This window comes from Malus sylvestris, chromosome 5 (genome assembly GCF_916048215.2).
Source record: "Malus sylvestris chromosome 5, drMalSylv7.2, whole genome shotgun sequence".
Classification (NCBI taxonomy): Eukaryota; Viridiplantae; Streptophyta; class Magnoliopsida; order Rosales; family Rosaceae; genus Malus; species Malus sylvestris.
The window spans coordinates 10,236,102-10,248,386 of record NC_062264.1 but is presented as its reverse complement, the minus strand read 5'-3'; the positions used below and the strand labels follow the sequence as shown (position 1 = coordinate 10,248,386).

The following is a 12,285-nucleotide window of genomic DNA, read 5'->3' as shown; positions in this document are numbered from 1 at the left end:
TCCCTTGTAAGCACCTAACCTTTACATTTAATGGGGAGCGATCATATTGTCTCGAGATAGGTATTTGGGCTTGACTCTGGACCTCGGGCAAAATCTCCTCTATTGAACTCTATTGGGCTTCCTCCCTTTAAGCCCAAAGTTAAATATTAACCCAAACACTCATCATGGTGTCAAGGGGAGTTATCACCCCAAAGCCTGTGCTGCTCAGTGCTGCCATGGTGTTCTGGGACAATACCAGCAATACCTTCAACTTTAGGATGGGTCCCATGACCTTCATCATGCTGGACCTGGCTTGGCCCTTTGGCCTCGGGCTGTTTATCAGTTTCAAGGTCATCGATCTTGAGTGCTTCCCTGAGGGCCTGGGTTTAAGCACGGCGTGCTCGACTTTCTTAGTAGGGAAAATGCATGGGCTGCTTGATAACTTCCCCCAAGGGATTATTATTGACCGGCTAGCGTATAATACAATATTGGATGAGACCATCATTGAATGGCCTATATATGGAGGACGAGTAATTCTTAGAGGGGGTCATACGAATAGAGAGAGGAATTACACTGTATTGAGTTGAGTTATTTGTAACCTTATACTCCATTTTTATTCCAGAGACTCAAAAGATGTATTATAGTTTTGAAGGGTGAACCACTTTAATCATGTTGTCTATTTCGTATTATTTGCAAGCCCTAGCTCATCAAGGGCCAACACTTGACTATTTTAATCTTTGTTGACCTCACTATTTTTGAGCATTAACAATAATAAACACAGTTAAATTTCCAAACAAAAGCAAGTGCATATATGGTGATGGAAAATGTTATATAAAAACCCAGTAATTTTACCTCTAAAACGAACTTAACAATTTTGTCCATCAAAATTAGAATTTTGCCTTTTATTTAAACAAAGGAAAAAAAAAAAAAAAAAACAGAACCAATAAAACAACCACCACCCTCCTCCAGCTTCTCCTCTTTTCTCTTGAGATTAAAAAATGACAAAAAACCAAATACAAAAACCCCACATCCCCGTTTTTTATTTCCGGCAAACCACCCACCACCAATGGTGGCTCCATGACGCTAGCGACCATCCCCCCTTGCTGAGAGGAAGTGCATTTGCTTGAGAAGAGGAGTTAGGGTTTCCATGAGTTTCTCTCCTTCATATGTTGTGACGACGATACTAAAAAAACTTCTTGTGAATCCACAACTCAACAGCACCAATTACAGCAAGTAAAAGTGGCCAAATTACATTGAGAAACAGCACTGATCCAAATGAGAAGGCCACAAAGAACAGTTCCCATGCAACAAAATAACTCAAAGGAAACTACTCAAAAGATTCAAGTGCTGAGCCAGCTTCCGCCACAAAAACCATAAAATGTACAACATTCAACTTGTTGCAAGAACAAAATACTTGTGTTGGAGTTCAGCCAAGAGTCTATACTCATTTTTCTACTGAATCGTAAAAACTTTATGTAAGAACAAAATAAATGTGTTGGTATTCAGCTAATGATCATCTTGTTAAGGAACTCAGCTTTCTCAGGAAAGTACTCCATCAACTCATGGTCACCCAGACATAATCCTTGCACTTCCCAATGTTTAACTTGTTCGTTGCAATCACTCGAGACTTGTAAAAGAATTGCTGAAAAAAATCGGGGAAAATGAAGTTGTGATTAATATACAGGATTGACAGGCAACACCAATATGCATTTTAACATTTATCGGTTGAAGCCAATCCCATGTAAGAAGGTAAATATAATTTACAAAAACACTAATTTTAATGCAGATTCTGCACACTGAAAATAAACTGGATTTATGTAACCGAGAAACAGAAACACGAAGAAACTACATGAGATTTTAGGAGGATAAGAATATAAGTATATGGTGTCGTATAGCAACCATCACCTTCCGCGGTGTCTTTTCAGACCAGTAAACTTTTTTTGGAAAATGCCAGACTGACTTTCCAGCAGATCCATCAGTGTTTCCGTAGAGAAGAAGATAGAGTCTTCTGTCATGGGCTCTCTGCAATGACCTAAAGAACGAATCAACTTTTAACATTCAGGGCATAACTACCAATAAAAATCACTGAAATGTCCAACGGCTGGCAGTAAAGGACAATTGTCTCTCTTCAAACTCCCAACAAGGTTGTAGAAAAGGTTTTACAAAGAATATGAAGCTTTCGCAACATTACAAGCAATAAGAACTTTTACGTGCTCCTTAACTTCAAGCAAACTGAATTTCAAAACGAGCAAGAAAAAACAAATTCCTATAAAAAAATCATCAAAATTATACTGCATACTTTTTGTCAGCTTCAGTGATCCGCGGAGCAGGTTCATAATCTTTCTGGTAGTCACCTTTTCCACTGTTCACCAAAAGTAAGTGTCATGCTAGAGCTAGGGTGAAAACTTGTATTTGCACATGTCTTGTGGGCATCAAGTGTGAGCAAGGCTTACACAATAAGCCAAAAAGTTGCTTATAAACTATACTTTGAGTTCTACCCATAAAATTAGAACAGAATAAATGAACTGGACTGTGATGCTAAACACCTTTCCTCGTGCTAATATCAAGATTATCCCTTTTCATAACTCTGAGACCCATGAAACAGAATCCACTACAGAATGTATTGTCATTTCAAAGAATTTTCAACCAATGATAGCCTTTTGAGGAGTTGGAGCCATTGAAATTGATAAATAGTTTGAGGTACACTGAAATCATTATGTTTCAATACACGTTGAATATCTAATGACATTCCAATCAACAAACAGACCTGATATTAGGAAATTTAGTTCAATTAAGGAATGAGGGGTGAATACAATTTCAAGTTCTAAACATGTAATGTTGTTGCGATTCAATGAGCATATAACAACGTAAACCTATATGTCGTAGTTAACCTTTCAAACAAACCTCACCTAGCATTAGACTTGTCTAAAAGCTCATCTGGATATATGCGCCTATATTGCTGTCGCCACCGGAACCTATAATCTCAGGGAATGAAACTCCAACATGAGCCACTCATAACACAAATTTACATAACCAACAGAATAAACCAAACTTTTACAAATTTAGGTACCCTAGTCAATATCTATCACCTTATCACATCATCACCCAAAAAAACAGCAAAATCGAAGACTTGGGTCACTTGCCAGAACCCGCCATCGGCTCAGCGGTTAAGAACAGTAAACATCACCCAACAGAGCAATTCAGAGCAAAAACCATACATCTGAATCTGGTTTTGCACAGCAATGTTTTGTCCCCAATATTATTAAAACGTAAAGCTGCGCGGCTCAAATCAGCAAGACCACATATTTTCTACTTCTACATAAAATTAATCAACATTATCAGTTCTTTCCTTTCATTTCTTTTCCACAACTTTCTGTGCAACTAAGCACTACCCTTTTTATCTAGTTCACTTTCTCGCATTTTCTGAGCAACCAACAACAACAACAACAACAACAACAAAGCCTTTTCCCACTAAGTGGGGTCGGCTATATGAATCCTAGAACGCCATTGCGCTCGGTTTTGTGTCATGTCCTCCGTTAGGTCCAAGTACTCTAAGTCTTTTCTTAGAGTCTCTTCCAAAGTTTTCCTAGGTCTTCCTCTACCCCTTCGGCCCTGAACCTCTGTCCCGTAGTCACATCTTCGAACCGGAGCGTCATTCGGCCTTCTTTGCACATGTCCAAATCACCGGAGCCGATTTTCTCTCATCTTTCCTACAATTTCGGCTACTCCTACTTTACCTCGGATATCCTCAGTCCCAATCTTATCCTTTCTCGTGTGCCCACACATCCCACGAAGCATCCTCATCTCCGCTACACCCATTTTGTGTACGTGTTGATGCTTCACCGTCCAACATTCTGTGTCATACAACATCGCTGGCCTTATTGCCGTCCTATAAAATTTTCCCTTGAGCTTCAGTGGCCTACGACGGTCACACAACACGCCGGATGCATTCTTACACTTCATCCATCCAGCTCGTATTCTATGGTTGAGATCTCCATCTAATTCTCCGTTCTCTTGCAAGATAGATCCTAGGTAGCGAAAATGGTCGCTTTTTGTGATCTTCGCTAGATTGCTCCGGTCATTAGTGTGGATAAGTATATAAATGGATAGAGATAGGAAAGCAAACACAAGATGTACGTGGTTCACCCAGATTGGCTACGTCCACGGAATAGAAGAGTTCTCATTAATTGTGAAGGGTTTACACAAGTACATAGGTTCAAGCTCTCCTTTAGTGAGTACAAGTGAATGATTTAGTACAAATGACATTAGGAAATATTGTAGGAGAATGATCTCGTAATCACGAAACTTCTAAGTATCGGAGTGTGGTGTCGTCTTGACTTGCCTTATCTGTCTCATAGGTAGATGTGGCATCTTCTCTGGAAGTACTCTTCCTCCATCCAGGGGTGGTATCTTTAACTGGTGGAGATGCACAAGGTAATGTATCAATTTCACTTGAAGCTTACTTGTAGTTTCAGGCTTGGTCAAGCGCGATACAAACCATGTAGTAGGAGTCCCCCAAGTCGCCGAGCTAGGGGGTCTGCTGAAAGAGGTGACAGACAAGGCAAGCAATCAGAGCTCCGACTGATTGTTCACCTTCTCCCCATCTTGCAGCAGCATGAAGGATAAAGAGAAGAAAAATGAGAAGAGATGATATGAGATACTTTTTCTTTTGAAGAAGTAACTTTCCACAGGCTTATTCTTGAACTGAGCTTGAGGGTTTTCTGGTTTCCTCCAGAGTATAAGGCCGACTGAAGAATTTGAGGGTCAAAACAAGTCCATCAAATCTAGAGTACGTTCCACCCTGCTGATATGGGATACTTTTGCTTTTGACAGAGTAATAGATGTATCGGCACGTGTGCTGTTACGCTTGTCTCCACATGCTTCCTTGTATCCTTCGCACTTGCCCTATATGTTCCTCAAGCAGATGCGGAATCTTCCCTGGAAATATAAGATGTTGAAGATGAGTACTCGAGAGCAATGCCAGGTAAGTAATCAGGTAAGGGGTTCCAGGCAGTCAGTTCCTGGCTGGAAGCTTGATTCCAAGTGCTGACTGATTGCTCTCTTTCTCCTTGTCTTGCAGGTAAAAACAAGGTCAAAGGAAAAGACAGGGAAAAAGCATGATATGGGATACTCTTGCTTTTAACCCTGATGATATGAGATATTCTTGCTCTAGTATAGCTTGTTTGCAGAGGTATTATCGGGGGGAAGGAAAGCTGAATATTTCGAAAGGCTTCGTTGGGAGTGCCCTCTCAGATATGATGAAGGGTTGAGCATTTTTGCAGGTCTGCCTGTCTGTTGGGGATGGAGGTCGACATATATAGGAGTCTCCCTAAGAAGTAGTAATGCTATTCCTTTACCCTGCTTGGTCATAGCACGGTAGTGGGAGCTGCCAGTTTCACATGTTTTAACTCTGTCAGAGCACTTTGAAAAAGTGGTCTGTGGTATCTGGCTCTCGAGATTCTGAGAACGATGCCTCTTCGATTTTTGAGAAAGCAATCATGCTGGGGGTCTGGCTCTCGAGATTCGGAGAGCAGTGTCTCTTCGATTTTTGAGAAAGTAATCATGTTGGGAGTTTGGCTCTCGAGATTCGGAGGGCGGTGCCTCTTCGATTTTGGAGCAAGCAATCTGTTGGGAGTGTTGTCTCGAATGTGAGTAAAGGTTGGGCATGTTTGCTAGTCTACCTTGCCACGAGGCACAAAGGTTGACACACAGGGACTTTCCAATTATCCAGCAATGGTACTGTTCCTTTACCCTCTCTTCGATTTTGAGAAAGTAGTCATGTTGAGAGTCTGGCTCTCGAGATTCGGAGGACGATGTCTCTTCGATTTTGGAGCAAGCAATCTTGTTGGGAGTGTTTTCTCGAATGTGAGTAAAGGTTGGGCATGTTTGCTAGTCTACCTTGCCACGAAGCACATAGGTCGACAAACAGGGACTTTCCAATTATCCAGCAGTGGTACTGTTCCTTTACGCTTGTGGGTAATAATATGGTAGCTAGACCTTCAAAATTTATGTGTCTAAACTTTGTTAGTGCTGTTTCTTTGCTATTCTTTTACCTTTCTTGGTCAGAGCGATGTAGTGGGAGTTGCAAGCTTCACGTGCTCAACTTTGGCAGAGAACTTTGGCAAAGTTATCTGTGGTACCCATGAGCTATTGTTGCGTGTGGGAAGTGGGTGATTGAACAATAAGATTCATGTGCTTTCTACTTCACCAGAAGTCTTCGACAGAATTCCCATAATTTCTGCAAAGCTGAGTGTGTGTGTGACAGGTGCTGACAAGGCTAGAAAAGTAGGTGCCTCTTCGATTTCTGAGATCGGCCCTCGTGGTCTCTAAGCAGCCCAGCTTTTGAGAAAGCGAGCGCCTCTTCGATTGATTCGGAGAACGATGCCTCATCGATTTTTGAGAAAGCAATCATGCTGGGGTTCTGGCTCTCGAAGATTCGGGGAGCAGTGTCTCTTCGATTTTTGAGAAAGTAATCATGTTGGGAGTCTGGCTCTCGAGATTCGGAGGGCGGTGCCTCTTCGATTTTGGAGCAAGCAATCTTGTTGGGAGTATTTTCTCGAATGTGAGTAAAGGTTGGGCATGTTTGCTAGTCTACCTTGCCACGAAGCACAGAGGTTGACACACAGGGACTTTCCAATTATCCAGCAATGGTACTGTTCCTCTACCCTCTCTTCGATTTTTAAGAAAGTAGTCATGTTGAGAGTCTGGCTCTCGAGATTCGGAGGACGGTGCCTCTTCGATTTTGGAGCAAGCAATCTTATTGGGAGTGTTTTCTCGAATGTGAGTAAAGGTTGGGCATGTTTGCTAGTCTACCTTGCCACGAAGCACAGAGGTTGACACACAGGGACTTTCCAATTATCCAGCAGTGGTACTATTCCTTTACCCTTGTGGGTAATAATATGGTAGCTAGACCTTCAAAATTTATGGGTCTAAACTTTGTTAGTGCTGTTTCTTTGCTATTCTTTTACCCTTCTTGGTCAGAGCGATGTAGTGGGAGCTGCAAGCTTCACGTGCTCAACTTTGGCAAAGTTATCTGTGGTACCCATGAGCTATTGTTGCGTGTGGGAAGTGGGTGATTGAACAGTAAGATTCATGTGTTTTCTACTTCCCCAGAAGTCTTCGACAGAATGCCCATAATTTCCGCAAAGCTGAGTGTGCGTGTGACAGGTGCTGACAAGGCTGGAAAAGTAGGTGCCTCTTCGATTTCTGAGATCGGCCCTCGTGGTCTCTGGGGAGCCCAGCTTTTGAAAAAGCGAGCGCCTCTTCGATTTCTGAGATCAGCCTTCGAGGTCTTTGAGCAGCCCAACTTTTGAGAAAGCAAACGCCTCTTCGATTTCTGAGATCAACCCTCGTGATCTCTAAGCAGCCCAGCTTTTGAGAAAGCAAACGCCTCTTCGATTTCTGAGCAGGCGCCTCTTCGATTTCTGAAGCTCCGTCGAGTGCAGATTTTTATAGGGGCTGGCATTAAGTTCCAAAGCACACTTGAATCTCCACCAGTAGAAGCTTCATTCTTGCACTTCTAAGATCTTGATTTGTCCGACCTCTTCTCTCTTCAACACCTTTGAAAATGTCTGGCCCCTCCGACCGTCGTTTTGACTTGAACCTTGTTGAAGAGGCAGCCCCGCCTTCTCCAGACAACATATGGCGCCCATCCTTCGTCTCCCCTACTGGTCCTCTTACCGTTGGGGATTCCGTGATGAAGAATGATATGACCGCTGCGGTGGTGGCCAGGAACCTTCTCACTCCCAAAGATAACAGACTACTTTCCAAACGGTCTGATGAGTTAGCTGTTAAGGATTCGCTGGCTCTCAGTGTTCAGTGTGCAGGTTCTGTGTCTAATATGGCCCAACGCCTATTTGCTCGAACCCGCCAAGTTGAATCATTGGCGGCTGAAGTGATGAGTCTCAAACAGGAGATTAGAGGGCTCAAGCATGAGAATAAACAGTTGCACCGGCTCGCACATGACTATGCTACAAACATGAAGAGGAAGCTTGACCAGATGAAGGAAACTGATGGTTAGGTTTTACTTGATCATCAGAGATTTGTGGGTTTGTTCCAAAGGCATTTATTGCCTTCGTCTTCTGGGGCTGTACCGCGTAATGAAGCTCCAAATGATCAACCTCTGATGCCTCCTCCTTCTAGGGTTCTGTCCAGTACTGAGGCTCCAAATGATCCCCCTCCGGTGCCTTCTCTTTCTGGGGCTCTACCGACTGCTGAGACTTCTCCTAAGCAACCTTTGTGAAGGCTCCCTCTTGTGTGTTTATTTTGACTCATGTATATGTACATATTTGTAGCTTATCGGGGATATCAATAAATAAGCTTTCCTTCATTTCAACGTATTGTGTTAAATACACCAAAGCCTTCTTCGCTAAGTTCTTTGAATTTTCTTTTGTTGAAGCTTGTATGTTGAAGCTTTCTGAGTGGAGCATGTAGGTTGGGGTAGTGTTCCCTTAATTTTCCGAGTGAGGAAAACTTCTCGGTTGGAGACTTGGAAAATCCAAGTCACTGAGTGGGATCGGCTATATGAATCTTAGAACGCCATTGTGATCGATCCTGTGTCATGTCATTCGTTAGATCCAAGTACTCTAAGTCTTTTCTTAGAGTCTCTTCCAAAGTTTTCCTAGGTCTTCCTCTACCCCTTCGGCCCTGAACCTCTGTCCCATAGTCGCATCTTCTAATCGGAGCGTCAGTAGGCCTTCTTTGCACATGTCCAAACCACCGTAACCGATTTTCTCTCATCTTTCCTTCAATTTCGGCTACTCCTACTTTACCCTGGATATCCTCATTCCTAATCTTATCCTTTCTCGTGTGCCCACACATCCAACGAAGCATCCTCATCTCCGCTACACCCATTTTGTGTACGTGTTGATGTTTCACCGCCCAACATTCTGTGCCATACAGCATCGCCGGCCTTATTGCCGTCCTATAAAATTTTCCCTTGAGCTTCAGTGGCATACGGCGGTCACATAACACTCCGGATGCACTCTTCCACTTCATCCATCCAGCTTGTATTCTATGGTTGAGATCTCCATCTAATTCTCCGTTCTTTTGCAAGATAGATCCTAGGTAACGAAAACGGTCGCTCTTTGGTATTTCTTGATCTCCGATCCTCACCCCTAACTCGTTTTGGCCTCCATTTGCACTGAACTTGCACTCCATATATTCTGTCTTTGATCGGCTTAGGCGAAGACCTTTAGATTCCAACACTTCTCTCCAAAGGTTAAGCTTTGCATTTACCCCTTCCTGAGTTTCATCTATCAACACTATATCGTCTGCGAACAGCATACACCAAGGAATATCATCTTGAATATGTCCTGTTAACTCATCCATTACCAACGCAAAAAGGTAAGGACTTAAGGATGAGCCTTGATGTAATCCTACAGTTATGGGAAAGCTTTCGGTTTGTCCTTCATGAGTTCTTACGGCAGTCTTTGCTCCTTCATACATATCCTTTATAGCTTGGATATATGCTACTCGTACTCCTTTCTTCTCTAAAATCCTCCAAAGAATGTCTCTTGGGACCCTATCATACGCTTTTTCCAAATCTATAAAGACCATGTGTAAATCCTTTTTCCCATCTCTATATCTTTCCATCAATCTTCGTAAGAGATAGATTGCCTCCATGGTTGAGCGCCCTGGCATGAACCCGAATTGGTTGTCCGAAACCCGTGTCTCTTGCCTCAATCTATGCTCAATGACTCTCTCCCAGAGCTTCATTGTATGACTCATTAGCTTAATACCCCTATAGTTCATGCAATTTTGTACGTCGCCCTTATTCTTGTAGATAGGCACCAAAGTGCTCGTTCGCCACTCATTTGGCATCTTCTTCGTTTTCAAAATCCTATTGAAAAGGTCAGTGAGCCATGTTATACCTGTCTCTCCCAAAAGTTTCCACACTTCGATTGGTATATTGTCTGGGCCTATTGCTTTTTTATGCTTCATCTTCTTCAAAGCTACAACCACTTCTTCCTTCCGGATTCGACGATAAAAAGAGTAGTTTCGACACTCTTCTAAGTTACTCAACTCCCCTAAAGAAGCACTCATTTCATGTCCTTCATTGAAGAGATTATGAAAATAACCTCTCCATCTGTCTTTAACAGCGTTCTCTGTAGCAAGAACCTTTCCATCCTCATCCTTGATGCACCTCACTTGGTTTAGGTCCCTTGTCTTCTTTTCCCTTGCTCTAGATAGTTTATAGATATCCAACTCTCCTTCTTTGGTATCTAGTCGTTTATACATATCGTCGTAAGCCGCTAACTTAGCTTCTCTGACAGCTTTCTTCGCCTCTTGCTTCGCTTTTCTATACCTTTCACCATTTTCATCGGTCATCTCCTTGTATAAGGCTTTACAACATTCCTTCTTAGCCTTCACCTTTGTTTGTACCTCCTCATTCCACCACCAAGATTCCTTTTGGTGTGGGGCAAAGCCCTTGGACTCTCCTAATACCTCTTTTGCTACTTTTCGGATACAACTAGCCATGGAATCCCACATTTGGCTAGCTTCCCCCTCTCTATCCCACACACATTGGGTGATTACCTTTTCTTTGAAAATGGCTTGTTTTTCTTCTTTTAGATTCCACCATCTAGTCCTTGGGCACTTCCAAGTCTTGTTCTTTTGTCTTACTCTTTTGATATATACATCCATCACCAACAAGCGATGTTGATTAGCCACGCTCTCTCCTGGTATAACTTTGCAATCCTTACAAGTTATACGATCCCCTTTCCTCATTAGAAGAAAATCTATTTGTGTTTTTGACGACCCACTCTTGTAGGTGATCACATGTTCTTCTCTCTTCTTAAAGAAGGTGTTGGCTAAGAAGAGATCATATGCCATTGCAAAATCCAAGATAGCTTCCCCATCCTCGTTTCTCTCCCCAAAACCATGGCCACCATGAAAACCTCCATAGTTGCCTGTCTCCCTGCCCACGTGTCCATTTAAATCTCCTCCTATAAATAACTTCTCCGTCTGAGCAATTCCTTGCACCAAGTCTCCAAGATCTTCCCAAAATTTCTCCTTCGAACTCGTATCCAACCCTACTTGAGGTGCGTACGCACTAATCACATTGATAAGTTCTTGTCCTATTACAATCTTGATTGCCATGATTCTATCTCCTACCCTCTTGACATCTACAACATCTTGTACCAAGGTCTTGTCCACGATGATGCCAACACCGTTTCTCGTTCTATTTGTGCCCGAATACCAAAGTTTAAACCCTGAGTTTTCTAGATCCTTTGCCTTACTACCAACCCACTTAGTTTCTTGTAGGCACATAATATTTATCCTTCTCCTCACCATAACTTCCACTACTTCCATAGATTTTCCCGTTAAGGTTCCTATATTCCACGTTCCTAAACGCATTTTGCTCTCTTGAACTCTACCCTTCTGTCCTAGCTTCTTCACCCTCCCCCGTCTAATAGGATCAAAGTACTTCTTTTGTGTGTCCCGGGTAAAGTTGATAGGAGCATATGCTCCCAAACAACTTTGAGTGGAGTCGTTCGAAAAGAAGTTTCTATGGCCCCCTTGCTCATTTAACACTGCATCCGGGTGCCGATGGAGATACAGCGACCCTTGCTCACTTATCACTGTGCTCGGGCCACACAGCGCGCCACTTACGGGTGACGCCCTAGCTTTAGCGCGATTTTGTTCTGGATTCATTATCATAAGGATTCGACGTGATCATGGAGTGCCGGCTGTCGACTACCTGACGCCCTCCCCCTCCTCCTTTATCCGGGCTTGGGACCGGCCATGTAAGACATAGGCGGAGTTGCATTTTCTGAGCAACCAAACAGAAAATAAACAAGACAGAGAAACATAGAGATTAAGAAGCAAACTTACGCCAACTCCTGATAGGCATAAACGACGGGGTCGATTTTGGAAATAACAACAGGCAGCCTCTCGAAGAGCACGGACGCAATGATTTTCTCGGAAGAAGACGATGAGCTCGTGGATAACCCTCGGCCTCTGGCCAGAGGGCCACGCAAAATCGTGATGGTCCTCTACATTCTGGAACGGTGGAGATTTTTCAGGCATAGCGCCTTCTAAAATCCTAAATTCCCAGAATCGGTAGTGCACTCATGTACAATGAAAAACGGAGTGCATGAGTGCAGCGCGATTGATTTCTCTTTGTACAGAGAGGGAGCGCTGCAGACGATGCCGTTTTGCTCAATTTCGAAACAAAAGTTCTATGGTGCATCTTGATTTTAATATTTTTGTCTAAAAGAAATGCTAGGAGACTATCTCAAAAGTGTACCTCAGATAACCAATCATAGAACATCTCATCTATTGGAGAGCTAATGAAGTGATCTC

General features: G+C 42.9%; 1 pseudogene; it reads right to left on the bottom strand.

Moving 5' to 3' along the window:
• Positions 1–1,163: 1,163 nt before the first annotated feature.
• LOC126624744 (uncharacterized) lies at positions 1,164–11,981 on the bottom strand (annotated as a pseudogene).
• Positions 11,982–12,285: the final 304 nt, after the last annotated feature.